At 37.0% G+C, this 13,931-nt stretch overlaps 1 protein-coding gene across 6 annotated transcripts in view; it reads right to left on the reverse strand.

Moving 5' to 3' along the window:
- The window catches only part of LRRC7 (leucine rich repeat containing 7), a 608,651-nt gene that overhangs the window by 193,151 nt on the left and 401,569 nt on the right, over positions 1 to 13,931 (reverse strand). The gene's annotated exons all lie outside the window — the stretch shown is intronic.

Below are 13,931 nucleotides of genomic sequence, written 5' to 3' on the forward strand. Positions count from 1 at the left end.
GGGAGGGGAATCAGTCGATTTTCTTTTGGATACTGGGGCAATGTTCTCTGTGCTTGCTGAAGCCCCTGGTCTGCTTTCTTCCCAATCCACTACTGTAATGGGACTGCCAAGATGTGCCAAATGTTATTATTTCAGTCATCCTTTAATCTGCAACTGGGACTCTGTGCTGTTTTCTCACAAGTTTCTGATTGTGCTGGAGTCTTCCTCACCCCTTCTAGGGAGGGATATACTGAACAAGGTCCAGGCCTCTGTTTTCATAAATATGGAATCTGCTCTTTTAATTGAACAAAATGTAAATCCTAGAGGGTGGACTGATGGAAAAACTGTGGGTTGAGCACAAAATACTGGCCCTGTTGTTATCAGGTTCAAAGATCCTCACCTATTTTTACATCAAAAGCAGTATCCACTAAAGCCTGAGGTTAAGGAATGGGCAAAACCTTACTGCACTGACTTCTCATGATGTAAGTGGGATCTTAAACTCTAAAGTTCAGAGCAACAATGCTCTGTCTTAACACTACTGACTCAAGGGGTGTCAAAAGTTCTAGGTATAGAATATCACTTACACTGTTCCTAGAGACCCCAATCTTCAGGAAAGGTTGAAAAGGCTAATGCCATTATTAAAAGACATCCATGTAAGCTACTCAGGAAACACAAGACCGTTGGCTTAAAGTTGTACCCATGGCTTTAATGAGGGTTTAAACTGCCCTTAAGAAGAAGGGAATGTCTCTATGCCAGACTGTTTTTGTGCACAAATATTGTCATAGATTCTAAAACCTTACAATTAACTATGTGAATCAGCTTTCAGCCTTTTCAACAAACATTACTGGGAGGTTAACTCCTGACCAGCTTTTGTGTCAAGCAAGCTGGTGTTTGAGCCAGGAACTGAGAAGGGCCTGAGAATCTAGGTGAGCTTACTTCTGCTGATTCCAAAAATCCTGAGTCTGCCTTTGACCCTCAAGAGCATGACTTCCTGTCCTGGACTTATTCCTACGTTGCATTCCACAATCAGTCTAATTGCTGGGTCTGTGGAGCACTCCTCTCCTTATCAATTGAAGACTTCCCAAGGGGGGTTTCTCTGCTTCAAGGAAAGGACTTTCTTCAATTCTAGATGATATCTAGCAACCCTAAAATGGACTGGTGCAACACTTTGTACATGGACTTTGGACATAATGTGACTTTTAATTTTGATTATACATTGCCTTGATTTAATGACTATTTTGCCTGACATCTGTAACTGTGTAACTGGATTTGTTTCTAGCCGTTTGAAAGCTTTTAAGTTACAAATGGTTGTCCAGGCTCCTATGAGTGCTACAGTCTCCTCCAACTATTACTTGGGGCCCCTGGATTAGAGACCCTCAATATGAGGGTTGGGAGAATATTTTGTCTCAACAATTTAGGGACAGCACCCCATCACAGCAGGAAGTAGTTATGAGATGAAAACAATGCCCCTTTTCCTTGGCAACATAATTCTAAAATAAAAGAGGGGAATGAGAGAGTCAATTCCTAGGCAGGTTGATAAGAAATCCATGGGTCCCCAAGGAGACAGGGGTCTGGGGTTCTGGAGGAGGAGATAGGGGTCTGGAATTCTCAAGGAGGAGGAAAGGACAAACTTTTTTTTCTTCTCTACATTCCTTAGTCTTAGTTACATAAAATGTTTTTTTGTTTGTTTGTTTGTTTTCTTTAAGCCCGCTGATGATTACACAACAAACAACTCAGTTTAAACTCTGTACTGAGGATTGTATAACAACAATGTCTCCTGCTTGAGGACAGTTTCTCCTCCCTGAAAACCTTCTGGCTAATCCTGCTATCTTAAAATGTAAATTATGGGAGCAGGTCTAGTAAGATCTTTACAACCTTGAGACATTCTTTTGATTTATTGTAATAACTAATTAAAAAATATATAACTCCCTTGCTAACACTAGCAAGGGGGGCACTCTCCATCCCCCTTCTGATGTCTATGTCAGAAGCTTTCTCTGTCCCTTTTTACACTTTAATAAAACTCTGCTACACAAAAGCTCTTGAGTGATCAAGCCTGGTCCCTGATCCTGAAATTATATCTTCTTTGGAGATCATTATAATAATCTGACATTATTATATATAATTGTATATAATCTGACATTATTCACCGTAAGCTATTCAGTGAAGTAAAGTAGGGTAAGTATAAGTGTTTCCATTTCTCTAATGGGAAAACTAAAGTGCCACAAGGTTAAATCTATTTATTTGTGAATATTCTAACTGGCCACTTCTGAAAATTTAACAAGTACTTTCTGAGCACCACCCTCATGTTCAGCTCTCTGTTATGGGACTTAGGTGCATGTGCACATGGGAGAGGGAAAATGCCAGAGGATCTTAATATGATTTTAACATTTCATTGTTTCCATATTTGCTTTAAGACACTTCAAAAGTCTTGGTTTTATTTTTCTCTGCACAAATTCTATCATGTGAATTATACTAATAAATTATATATATATTTTTAATAGTTTCATAATATAATTGAATGAGCCGTTCACTAGGGTGCATTATCTGTCAATAGAGTTCTACATCAGTACACCCAAATTATTCTTATGGTTCTGTGTTGATTCCTTTATTAACCCCCATTTGAGGGCTAACTGCTACTATGTACATAGTTTAGTAAAATTATAATATTTATTGGGGCAATCTATACAAGGATCAAAGTTATGTAATTTGAAATTACATGCTCAACTGTTTTGCTTGTCACTATAAAAATTTTGCTATGTTTTATCAGACAAAGTTTTCTATTACAAAGGAGCAATGAATTTTGAGGTTATAACTCAAATCAATTTATATTATACCAACTTTAAGCAAGAAACTTTCTTATCTATATAATCTAGTCTAGTATTTGTAATTCTGTAACTCCCTGAGTTGTCCTCACATACTTATACCTTACTTACCCAGCTTTCTACCCTCACTTTTGTGACTCCGTCTCAATCTATGTTGCAATCACTCCTCATGCTCCATTCTACTCCTTCTGCCTAAACTGCTTTTCCTTCTTTTCTTTGCCTGGCTAATTTCCAGTCATCCCTTAGATTTCAGCTCAAGATTGCTCCTTGAGAAAAGTGTTTGTATGGCCAAACTCCATTAGGTGATCCTCAACACTTGTCATGGCTGGAATTTTACATTTCTGAGTGCACTAGATTAATATTTGCTTTCCTCGTTACATGATCAACTTCACCAGGGAGGAACTATCTCTTTTTTCACTTTATTGTGGATACTGGGAGTCTGACATAGTGCTCAATAAATGTATTCATCTACCACATTTTCTTCACCACTTAACGTACTTTAAGCATTGTGCTTAGTGTGGGGGATATGACAGAGAATAAAGCAAAGTCATAGAGCTACATTCATTCATCCAAGAGTTATTGCATAAAAGGATGAATAATGACTTGTTGATATAATTATTGCATATCAACCTTTCTTCCATGTAAGAATGAACCTTTGTTTCATGCACATGCTTTACCATTAACATTTTGTGTGCAGTGCTTTGCAAGTAGTAGATTGCTAATAACCATTTGCCAGCTTGATGAGTAAACTAATGTCCCGTTGGATTAATTATGATGTATAGGTTAATGTTGGCTATGTCACAGGAACAAAGGACTACATTTTAACTGCAAATTCATTATCCTTTTTGTAACAAGTTATTCTCTTCATGTGTGAACATAATTATTTTTAATAATTTTTAATAATAGCCTATCACTATTATGGTTATTTAATATTCTAATTCATATTAGGAAGTCAATAAGGAATATTGCTAAAATGTAAATTCTGACAAATATTTTGTGAAAGAAAAGTTTCCCAGGCTTCAACTTGTAACATATGGTATGGTCTATTTTTTTCTTTTTCGTATGGAGTTGTGAACAGATGCTTGAGCAGGTTAATTCTGTACTAAATCTTTTACTTCTACATGTGCATGGAGGTGGATGCTCGCCAAATCAGCACTGTAGCTCCCTTGTTGGTCATTAATCACATCAAAACCACTTATTTTTCCTATTATTAAATTAAAATGAAAATGAGAGTTCTGCTAACAAAGGCTTATTTTATACGGTGTGGAAGCAGCCTCATCTCTCATTCCTCTGCCCCAAGAACATTTGCTCTTGTTACACTAATCTAATAATCAACCCTCAGAATGCTTGCACTTCCTCATCTCTATCTATTCTTGTGATCATATCAATTTCCTGGCCAGGTTGCTCTCTCCCCTCCCCACTCATCCAAAACCAATGCATTCTTCACAGCCCAGCAAATCCTATGCCTTAGGAAAAGCCTTTAAAAATTATAGCAGTTATCAGTCAACCCATGAACATACATCAATTCCACAGTTATTGAGATTCTACTGTGTTCAAATAAACCACCGTATACTTAGGGGAAATGCGAAGATTATATAGTCACATGTCTTTCCCCTATGATGTTATAGTTTAAGAGAGAAAAAAAGTAGGCATTCATCCAAAAAATACTTATTAACTGGTGACCACTTTAAAATTTATGGTGGATAAGAATCATCTGGAGAGTTTGATACAGTGTAGATTCTTGGGCTTCAAGTGAAACCCACTCAATCAGAATTTCTGAGAGTGTGACCCAAAAGTAAAAATGTTGATGGTAATTTGAGCCTGCTTCTCCAATATACAATTCTTGGACAGATGAATGCACAGATTCTCTGCCCCTAAGGAGCTCACATTCTAGTTAGGACAAGTGGTTAATCACAATGCAAATCAAATATTATGTAATTATTACATTAAAAATAGAACAGGCTTGTGAGATAGTTTTAGGGACCCTAGGGGGTAGAAAGAATCAATAGTACTGGATACACTAAAACTACAAATTAGCCTCATTGGGTTCTGAGGGATTAAAATCCTTTTGAAGGCAATATTCACCAAGCAGTGGAGGAGGCAGAAGGAAGGCTGGTGTTCTGGAGCATGCATCTACATGGATAGGGACAACTATGACATAAGAAAGTAATGAGTGCAGTGGAGATCTCCTTAGAGAGGGATTTATAGGTGGGAAAGATTATTTCTTGCTAGTAACATCAGGAAATTTTTGAGGAGGTGCTGCATTGGAGCTGGGCCTTGAGGAAGAGTAAGATTTACAAACTATAATACACGCATGAGCATGAAGGGAAAGCAAGATACGCCAGAAGGACAAATCAGTACAAGCAAGGACACAGAAGCAGAAAAGCAAGCTGCATGCAGGGAGAATAGCAAGCAGTTTAATTTGGCTTGGAAAGGGTATAAGAAGGTTAATTTTTTTGTAGTTTTAGATTTAGGGAAATACTTTAGGAAGGTAAATTAGACTAGATCTTAGGGGACTTTGAGTATTAGACTTCAGAGTAGCATTTATTCCTTGGATGACTTATTTGAGATTTAATATAATATATATTGTGTGTGCAAACTAAGTCATTTCAGTAACATCCAACTCTTTGTGACCCTTTGCATTGTAGCTCACCAGGCTCCTCTCTCCATGGGATTCTCCAGGCAAGAATACTGGTTCAGTTCAGTTCAGTTCAGTTCAGTCGCTCAGTCATGTCCGACTCTTTGTGACCCCATGGATTGCAGCATGCCAGGCTTCCCCGTCCATCACCAGCTCCCAGAGTTTACTAAAGCTCATGTCCATTGAGTCAGTGATGCCATCCAACCATCTCATCCTCTGTCGTCCCCTTCCCCTCCTGCCCTCAATCTTTCCCAGTATCAGGGTCTTTTCCAATGAGTCAGTTCTTCACATCAGGTGGCCAAAGTATTGGAGTTTCAGCTTCAGCATCAGTCCTTCCGATGAATATTCAGGACTGATTTCCTTTAGGATGGACTGGTTGGATCTCCTTGCAGTCCAACAGACTCTCAAGAATACTGGAGTGGGTTGCCATGCCCTCCTCCAGGGAATCTTCCCGACCCAGGGATAGGACTCATGTTTCTTATGTCTCCTGCATTCGCATGTAGGTTCTTTACCACTAACGCTACCTGGGAAGCCCATAATACATACTAGGGCTTCCCCAATGCCTCAGTGATAAAGAAGCAGCCTTCCAGTACAGGAGACACAGGTTTGAATCCTGGGTTGGGAAAATCCCCTGGAGTAAGAAAAGCTAACCCATGCCAGTATTCTTGCCTGAAGAATAGGCAAGAACAGAGGAGCCTGGCAAGCTACAGCCCATTGGGTCACAAAGAGTTGGCATGACTAAGCAAGCAAGTATATATATATATATACACATATACATATGTATATATATATATATATATATATTCCATTTTATAACTTGTCTGCCCAATAAGCCTATTTTTTCCTTAAAGGCTGGGGCATGTTTCACACTTTTTTTGAAATCCCTCAAAATGTATGACAATGCCAGCACACAGCAGAAGTTCAAAATATTCCTGTCGGCTGATTAAGAGATTGGTTTTGTTTTCAGAAGGAAAGATTTCATAATGTACAGGAGGGCCATCTACCACTGACAAAACTTCACTCTGTGGGCTCCATGTTACACATATGAGAAAATTTTCACCATTGACAATCACAGAGGTCAGGCCATGAGTATGTGGAGGTCTTTAAAAATGCAATTTTAGCCCATTGGGAACTGTACTGCAGATACATACTTCTTTTTCATTTTCTGCACAGTAACTAATAATATTTTCTTAAATTTTTTGTATTTCTGTCTTATTAACATAAATAAAAATGTGCACTTGGAATGGAAATATGTAGTAATGACTACTCTGTAAAACAACAGTTTGAATATTTAAAATGTAATGATTGATGTAGCTTTATTTGGGTTACAAATTTAAGGAAGAAACCTTTTGTATTTCTTTGTTTCATTGAGTTTTTTTTAAGAGTTAAAGAACTCACCCTCAGATTCTTTATGGATTGAAGAAGGGTCTTGAGATGAAGAAAAATCATGATTTCTAATTCACCCCCATAACAAATATATGCCTAAGATTTTGAATAAATACATCAAGACAAAAAATAAGTATTTACTGAAAATCTATTACATGTTTGAAAATACTCTAGGTTCTGGCATATGCTTCATAAAACTTAAATTCTAATAAGATCTAGTAGTTTGGATCAATTGTTCCAATAACAACAATAGCAATAGTAATAATAATAATTAATTATTTTGTACAGTATTTTAAAGTTTGTAAAACATTTACATATTTGTTGTGCTATTTTTTCACAACTGTCTTTCTTTTGGATTTTTCAAAAAGTTTTATTTTTATCCATTTCCACAGGGTCTACTATATCAATGATTCTAAAATCTCTATTGCTAGCTCAGACACACTTACTAAATTCCAGATCTATATTTCTAAATATTTTTTAGGCACCTCTACCTATGTGTTCCAAAGGTAATTCAAACTCAACATGCTCAGAACTTCCATCTTCTCCTACTCAACTTCCTCCTCTCTCTATTTTCCTCTTATTTCAATTAACACCAACATTACCCACCAAATCACCCCAGTTATAACTACACACAACAGATCTGATTCTTCTCCGTTTTATCTACTGCCCCCATCCATCAGTTCTTTATTTCCTGCATCCATGAACTTTTTCTTCATTTCTTCTGTCTCCCTCTCTTAGTTCTGGCTATCTAATTTGTTTACTAAACTATTTTAGTAATCTTTCACTTATCACAGTTTTTAATTTGTTCTTATTGAAGTCCTGACTCCTATCACAATTTCTGAAACATAGTAGGTTACAAATTTAAAAAATGTTGATACTGATTAATTCATCCCTCAGATCAAGGGTGAAATTTAAAGTGCAGACGTGAACATACCTCCTACTTAAAAACTTCCAGGCTGTATTTCATAAGATAAATACCAAATTCTTAGCATGACAATTCAGAGTCTAATGCTTTAACTTCAGTTCACTTCTCTAATCTTGCTGCCTTTTATCCTACAAAAGTAACTGTATGCCAGTTATATCTAACCACTTAAAACTCTCCAAGCCTCGTCTTCTGTTTCATCCATCCATAACTTCCATGAGCTGTTTTCTATCCCTTGCTTACCTTTCAAGTCTTTCTTTACCTTGAACCTCTCTGTCTTTCCCTCTGAAAGTCACTCTTCAGTTCTATTTTATTTTCTATCTATTTAAGCATCTACCTTTTGTCTCTTAATTGTGGTGCTATCATTTGCATTTTTCTTATTAGGCTTGAATTTCTAAAAGGCAAAATTTATGTTTTATTCATCTTTGTGTTCTCAGTCCTTGCAGAGTACCTGCATAAATAGTATAAACATAACATGAATGAATAAACAGCAAGTGGATTCACATGTCAAAATGGGTTTATCTCTCATTTTTTCCCAAGTTCCACTGAAGAAAAAAAAGACAAAAACAAAAGAGAAAAAATGCTTCTGCAAGTAAACAGGAAATGGTAAAACTAAGAAGCCAGAAACTTAGAAAATTCTGTGGAGGATACAAAATAGACTCAATTATATTAAAAAAAAATTCAATGCCAATCACCTGTGACTTAATACAATCCAAAAAATGTCCCTTTGGGAAGTCAGAATTGCTTGGTTTTTCTAAGTTCCAAAAGTTTGTTTGAATTAGTTCCGGTTTTGAGAGGGAAAACTTGCAGCATCTATTAAAATGAAATATGTATAGCTAGTAATCCAGCATTTCTGCCTCTAAGAAACTATTCTTTGCAAGTATTTGCATTTGTATGTGAAGAGTTGGTCACTGCATCATTAAAATAGCAAAATACTGGAAATAACATACATGTCCATCAATAGATTACAGATTAAATAAATAATGTTCACCCACTATAGGAAACCACATATAACTTTTAGAAAAGAATAAAAGATGTACAATGCTCATGATACATTCTTAAGTGAAAAATATGCATATGCATGTGCATATTTGCAAATGCATAAAAAAAAGTGAGATGACAGACATTAAATTGCACCTTCTTCTAGGGAGTGGGATTGGAGTTTGCTAAGGGGGATTTTGCTCTTTTTCCTTTTTAACTTCTATATTATAATCACTTTTATAACTTGCTGGGAGTATAAATTGATACAGCCACTATGGAAAACAGTATGGAGTTTCTTTAAAAAAATTAAAAATAGAATTATCATATGACCCAGCAATCCCGTTACTGGGTAAATACCCAGAGAAAACCATAATTCAAAAAGATACATGCACCCCAATATTCACAGCAGCACTATTTGCAACAGTCAGTACATGGAAGCAACATAAATGTCCATCAACAGAAAACTGATAAAGAAGATGTGGTATACACACACGCACACAATGGAATATTACTCAGCCATAGAAAATGAAAAACTGGGTCATTTATAGACACATGGATGGACCTAGAGAGTGTCATGTACAGTGAAGTAAGTCAGAAAGAGAAAAACAAATATACTATATTAATGCATATACGTGGAATCTGGAAAAATGATACAGACAACCCTATTTGCAAAATGGAGATGCAAATGTAGAGAACAAATGTATGGCTACCAGAGGGGAAGGGAGGAATTGGGAGATTGGAAATGATACATATACGCTATTGATACTATGTATGGACTAGATAACCAATGAGAACACACTCTATAGTACAGGGAACTCTATGTAATGCACTGCGGTGACCTGGGGGGAAGGAAATCCAAAAGCAAGCGCATACAAGTTATACATATATATGGCTGATTCATTTTTCTGTGTGGTAGAAACTAACAACTAAGCTTCAATAAAAATTAATTTTAAAAAGAGCAATATAAGCAGTTTAACAATTTAAACAAAGAAAATTTTCAGACATGGAATAGGAGGGGCTAAGAGCAAAATAGGCCATAGTTAGTCCATAAGGAAGAATCAAAGGACTTCTAGGAAAGTAAGGATTAGTACTTAGAGTTATTTCACTATCTGATTATTTCAATATCTAGTTATTTCACTGCTCATTACAGATTGGTTCTAATATGATGGGCAGGGTCTGATAGAGAAGACACTATTCCAGCAAACTTCAGGTTGGCACAATAAAAGCAGAAATAAAGTTTGCTATGGTTTATCCTCATTAGCAATAAAGTTTATATGCTTTATCCTCATTAGTAATTCTTCCTCAACCTCTTGCTAGCAAGTACAGCTTTAGCCCCTAGGAATCCCCTAACCATAGCTAGAAGAGACGGTGGGTTGAGAGAACTCAACTAGACTGCCTCACAACAGGTAGCTGACCACAGCATTGACTATCCAGGCACGGAGTGTAAAATGAAGATATGTCACCTGAATGGGGCCCCGCTGCTGCTATCCACTTTCTTGAAGGCTCCAAATGATGCCTACCTGCTCGCTCACTCATCAGAGTCAATACATAGTATTTTCCTTAAGGGGAGTAAAGTAGGAAAAGGGAAACAGAATGGTATGAGATAGAATTATTTTATAGTTGGAGTGGTTCAAGGCCATGCTTATCTTCGGGGTTGATAAGACTGGCATTGACTCTTGCTGAGATAAGGGCAGTGGGCTAGTTAATAATTTAGACTGAAATAAAGTTTGAAATTCCCCTAGTAGTTCTCATGGATAATTTGTTTATTGGGACTTATATCTGGCATCATAGGATGAATAGCCTAGCTTGGCTATATGTACAGAAGGGCATGAACAATCCCACTAGAGACTTCTAGGGAGGCCTCTTAAAAATAAGATTTATCATATAAATCTTGGTGGTTTTATCCAGACCCAGAGATGCACGATGTCCTGTGTGAATAATAAGGACTTTGGGAAGCTGTACTTGGAAGACTCTTGGGTCCCTGATGTTTGCCTGCATTCTATTTTTACTGTTCTATGGAATAATTTGCCTTTATTGAAAATCTTATATGAGAAAGCTCTGTGGAGTCTCGCAAATACTTTCAATTATCTGTGTTGTAATTTTTGTAAGAATCAAGAATAAAATATAGCTGTATTAGTTTTTTAGTGCTGCATAACAAATTACTGAAAACCTAGTAGCTTAAAGTTACAATACTTTGGTTACCTGATGTGAAGAGCTGATTCTTTGGAAATGGCTGATGCTGGGAAAGATTGAGGGCAAGAGGAGAAGGGGGCAATAGAGGATAAGATGGTTGGATGGCTTCATTGACTCAATGGACATGAGTCTGAGTAAATTCTGGGAAATAGTGAAAGACAGGGAAGCCTGGCATGCTGCATTCCACAGGATTGCAGAGTCAGACATGACTTCGAGACTGAACAGCAGCAGCTTAAATCAATATTCAGTTATTACTTCACAGTGTTGTATATCAGATGTCAGGGCATGATGTAGCGGGGTTCTCTGCTTAGGATCTCAAAAGGCTAAAAGGGTGGTATTATCATCTGGAGCTTGGCATCTTCTTGCAAACTCAGGCAGATGTGGCAGGATTCAATTCTTTGGAGTTGTATGAGGGAAGTCCCTGTTTTCTTGCTTTCTGTCAGATACTTTCTTGTTGGGGTCACTCTCAGGTCTAAAGAATCCTATATTCCTTGAATGTGGCTCCTTCTAAGAGCTCTGTTACACTTTCAATCTGTTTAATTAAGAAGAGTCCATTCCCTTTTTAGGGATAACCCAATTAGGTCAGATTCACCCAAGATAATCTGTTTATTTAAGGTCATCTGATTTGGGACTTTAATTAACATCTGCAAAATCCCAGTAGCACTGATATCAGTGTTTAACTGAATAACTGAGAGAAGAAATCTGTATTCCAGAGGGTGTGGATCTTGGGCACCATCTTAGAGTTCTGCCTTTCTCAACATCCCCCAATTGCTAATTTAGCCTGGTAATACAGACCAGAGAATCATATTCTATGGAGCCACAGGAAGCAGAAGAAGATTGTTGGATGTGGGAGCCCTCCCTCATTTTACCAGGGCAATCCCATTTTTATCTATTATACACAATTATAGTCTATAGATTTGATAAAGGTGAAAGAGGAGAGTGAAAAAAGCTGGCTTAAAACTCAACATTAAGAAAACTAACATCATGTCATCTGGTCCCCTCACTTCATGGGAAATAGATGGGGAAAAAATGGAGACAGTTACAGACTTTTCATTTTCTTGGGCTCCAAAATCACTTTGGATGGTAACTGCAGCCATGAAATTAAAAGATGCTTGCTCCTAGGAAGAAAAGCTATGACAAACCTAGATAGCATATTAAAAGCAGAGATAATACTTTGCTGACAAAGGTCTTTCTAGTTAATGCTATGGTTTTTCCAGCAGTCACGTACTGATGTGAGAGTTGAACCATAAAGACGGTTGAACACAGAAGAATTGATGCTTTCGAACTGGTGTTGAAGAAGATTCTTGACAGTCCCTTGGACTGCAAAGAGATCAAACCACTCGATCCTAAGGGGAATCAACCCTGAATATTCACTGGATTGATGCTGAAGCTGAAGCTCCAATACTGTGGCCACCTGATTGATACAAAGAGCTGATTCACTGGAAGAGACCCTGATGCTGGGGAAGATTGAAGGCACGAGGAGAGTGAATGACAGATGAGATGGCTGGATGGCATCACCAACTCAATGGACATAAGTCTGAGTAAACTGGCAGATGATGAAGGACAGGGAAGCTTGGCATGCTTTAGCCCATGGGGTCACAAAGAGTCAGACATGACTGGGCAACTGAACAACAACAATAGTCTGTAGAAATTATAGCTATTGTATTTTGTTTATACTCTTTTGGTAATCACATCTAGCCTCATAGTTTTAAAATGTACATATATACTGGTATTTCTTAAAGTTATTGATCTGCCCTGAACTTCTGCCTAGACTCACAGTGAATATCTTTCTTGATAACTTCATTTGGAAATATAAGGCAAATCAAACTTAAAATTTCCAGAATAAAACTAATATTTCCCTCTAAAGTTACATTTCCTGTCCCCAGAATCTCTAGTTGGCTGACTGGTGAAGATCTTTCCCTATAAAAAGCTAGTCTATACAATGGGAAAGGTAGGTGTTTTTCAAATATGCAGACACCAAAACAAAGTGTCATAGAACATTAAGAAACAGGGAAATATGGCTTGAAGAAAGGAACAAAATAAATCTCAAAAAACCAACACTAAAGAACTCAAAATAAATGTCATAAAAATGTACAATGAACTTGGAAAAATGATACATGACAAATGAGTAAAAAATTTTTTAAAGGAGAATCAGATAATAAAAAAAGCAGAAATTTTTGAGCTGAAAAATATAGTAGCTGAACTGCAAAATTCACTGGGCATGTACAACAACAGACTTGATCAAGCAGAAGAAATGATGAGACATTTGAAACTACATAATCAGAGGGATAAAAGGAAAAAGAATGAAAAGAGAGTGAAGAAGGCTCAAAGAGCTTATAGGATACTGTAAAATGTATCAAAATATGCACTATTAAAATGCTAGAATAAGAAGAGAGAGACAAAGGCAGAAAGTTTATTTGAAGAAATAATGGCTGATCATTAAAAGTCTACAAAAACAAATGCTGGAGAGAGTGTGGAGAAAAGGGAGCCCCCTTCACTGTGGGTGGGAATATAATTTGGTACAGCCACTATGGAGAACAGTATGGAGGTTCCTTAAGAAACTAAAAATAGAGCTACCATAAAATCCAGCAATTCCACTACTGAGAATATAACCAGACAAAACTATAATTCAAAAATATATATGTGCCCCTATGTTCATAGAAGAACTGTTCACAACAGCCAAACCATGGAAACAATCTAAATGTCCATTGAAAGATGAATGGATAAACAAGATGTGGTACATGTACAGTGGAATACTACTTAGCCATAAAAAGAATGGAATAATGCCATTCGCAGCAACACAGATGCAACTAGAGATTATCATACCAAGTGAAGTAAGTCATAAAGAGAAAGGCAAATACCGTATGATATCATTTATATGTTTAATCTAAAATATAGCACAAATGAACCTACCTACAAAAGAGAAGCAGGCTCACAGACATAAAGAACAAACTTGTGGCTGTCAAGGGCAGGGGGACAGGGATGAACTGGGATTTTGGGGTTGGTAGAT

Source organism: Odocoileus virginianus, chromosome 5 (genome assembly GCF_023699985.2).
Source record: "Odocoileus virginianus isolate 20LAN1187 ecotype Illinois chromosome 5, Ovbor_1.2, whole genome shotgun sequence".
Lineage (NCBI taxonomy): Eukaryota > Metazoa > Chordata > Mammalia > Artiodactyla > Cervidae > Odocoileus > Odocoileus virginianus.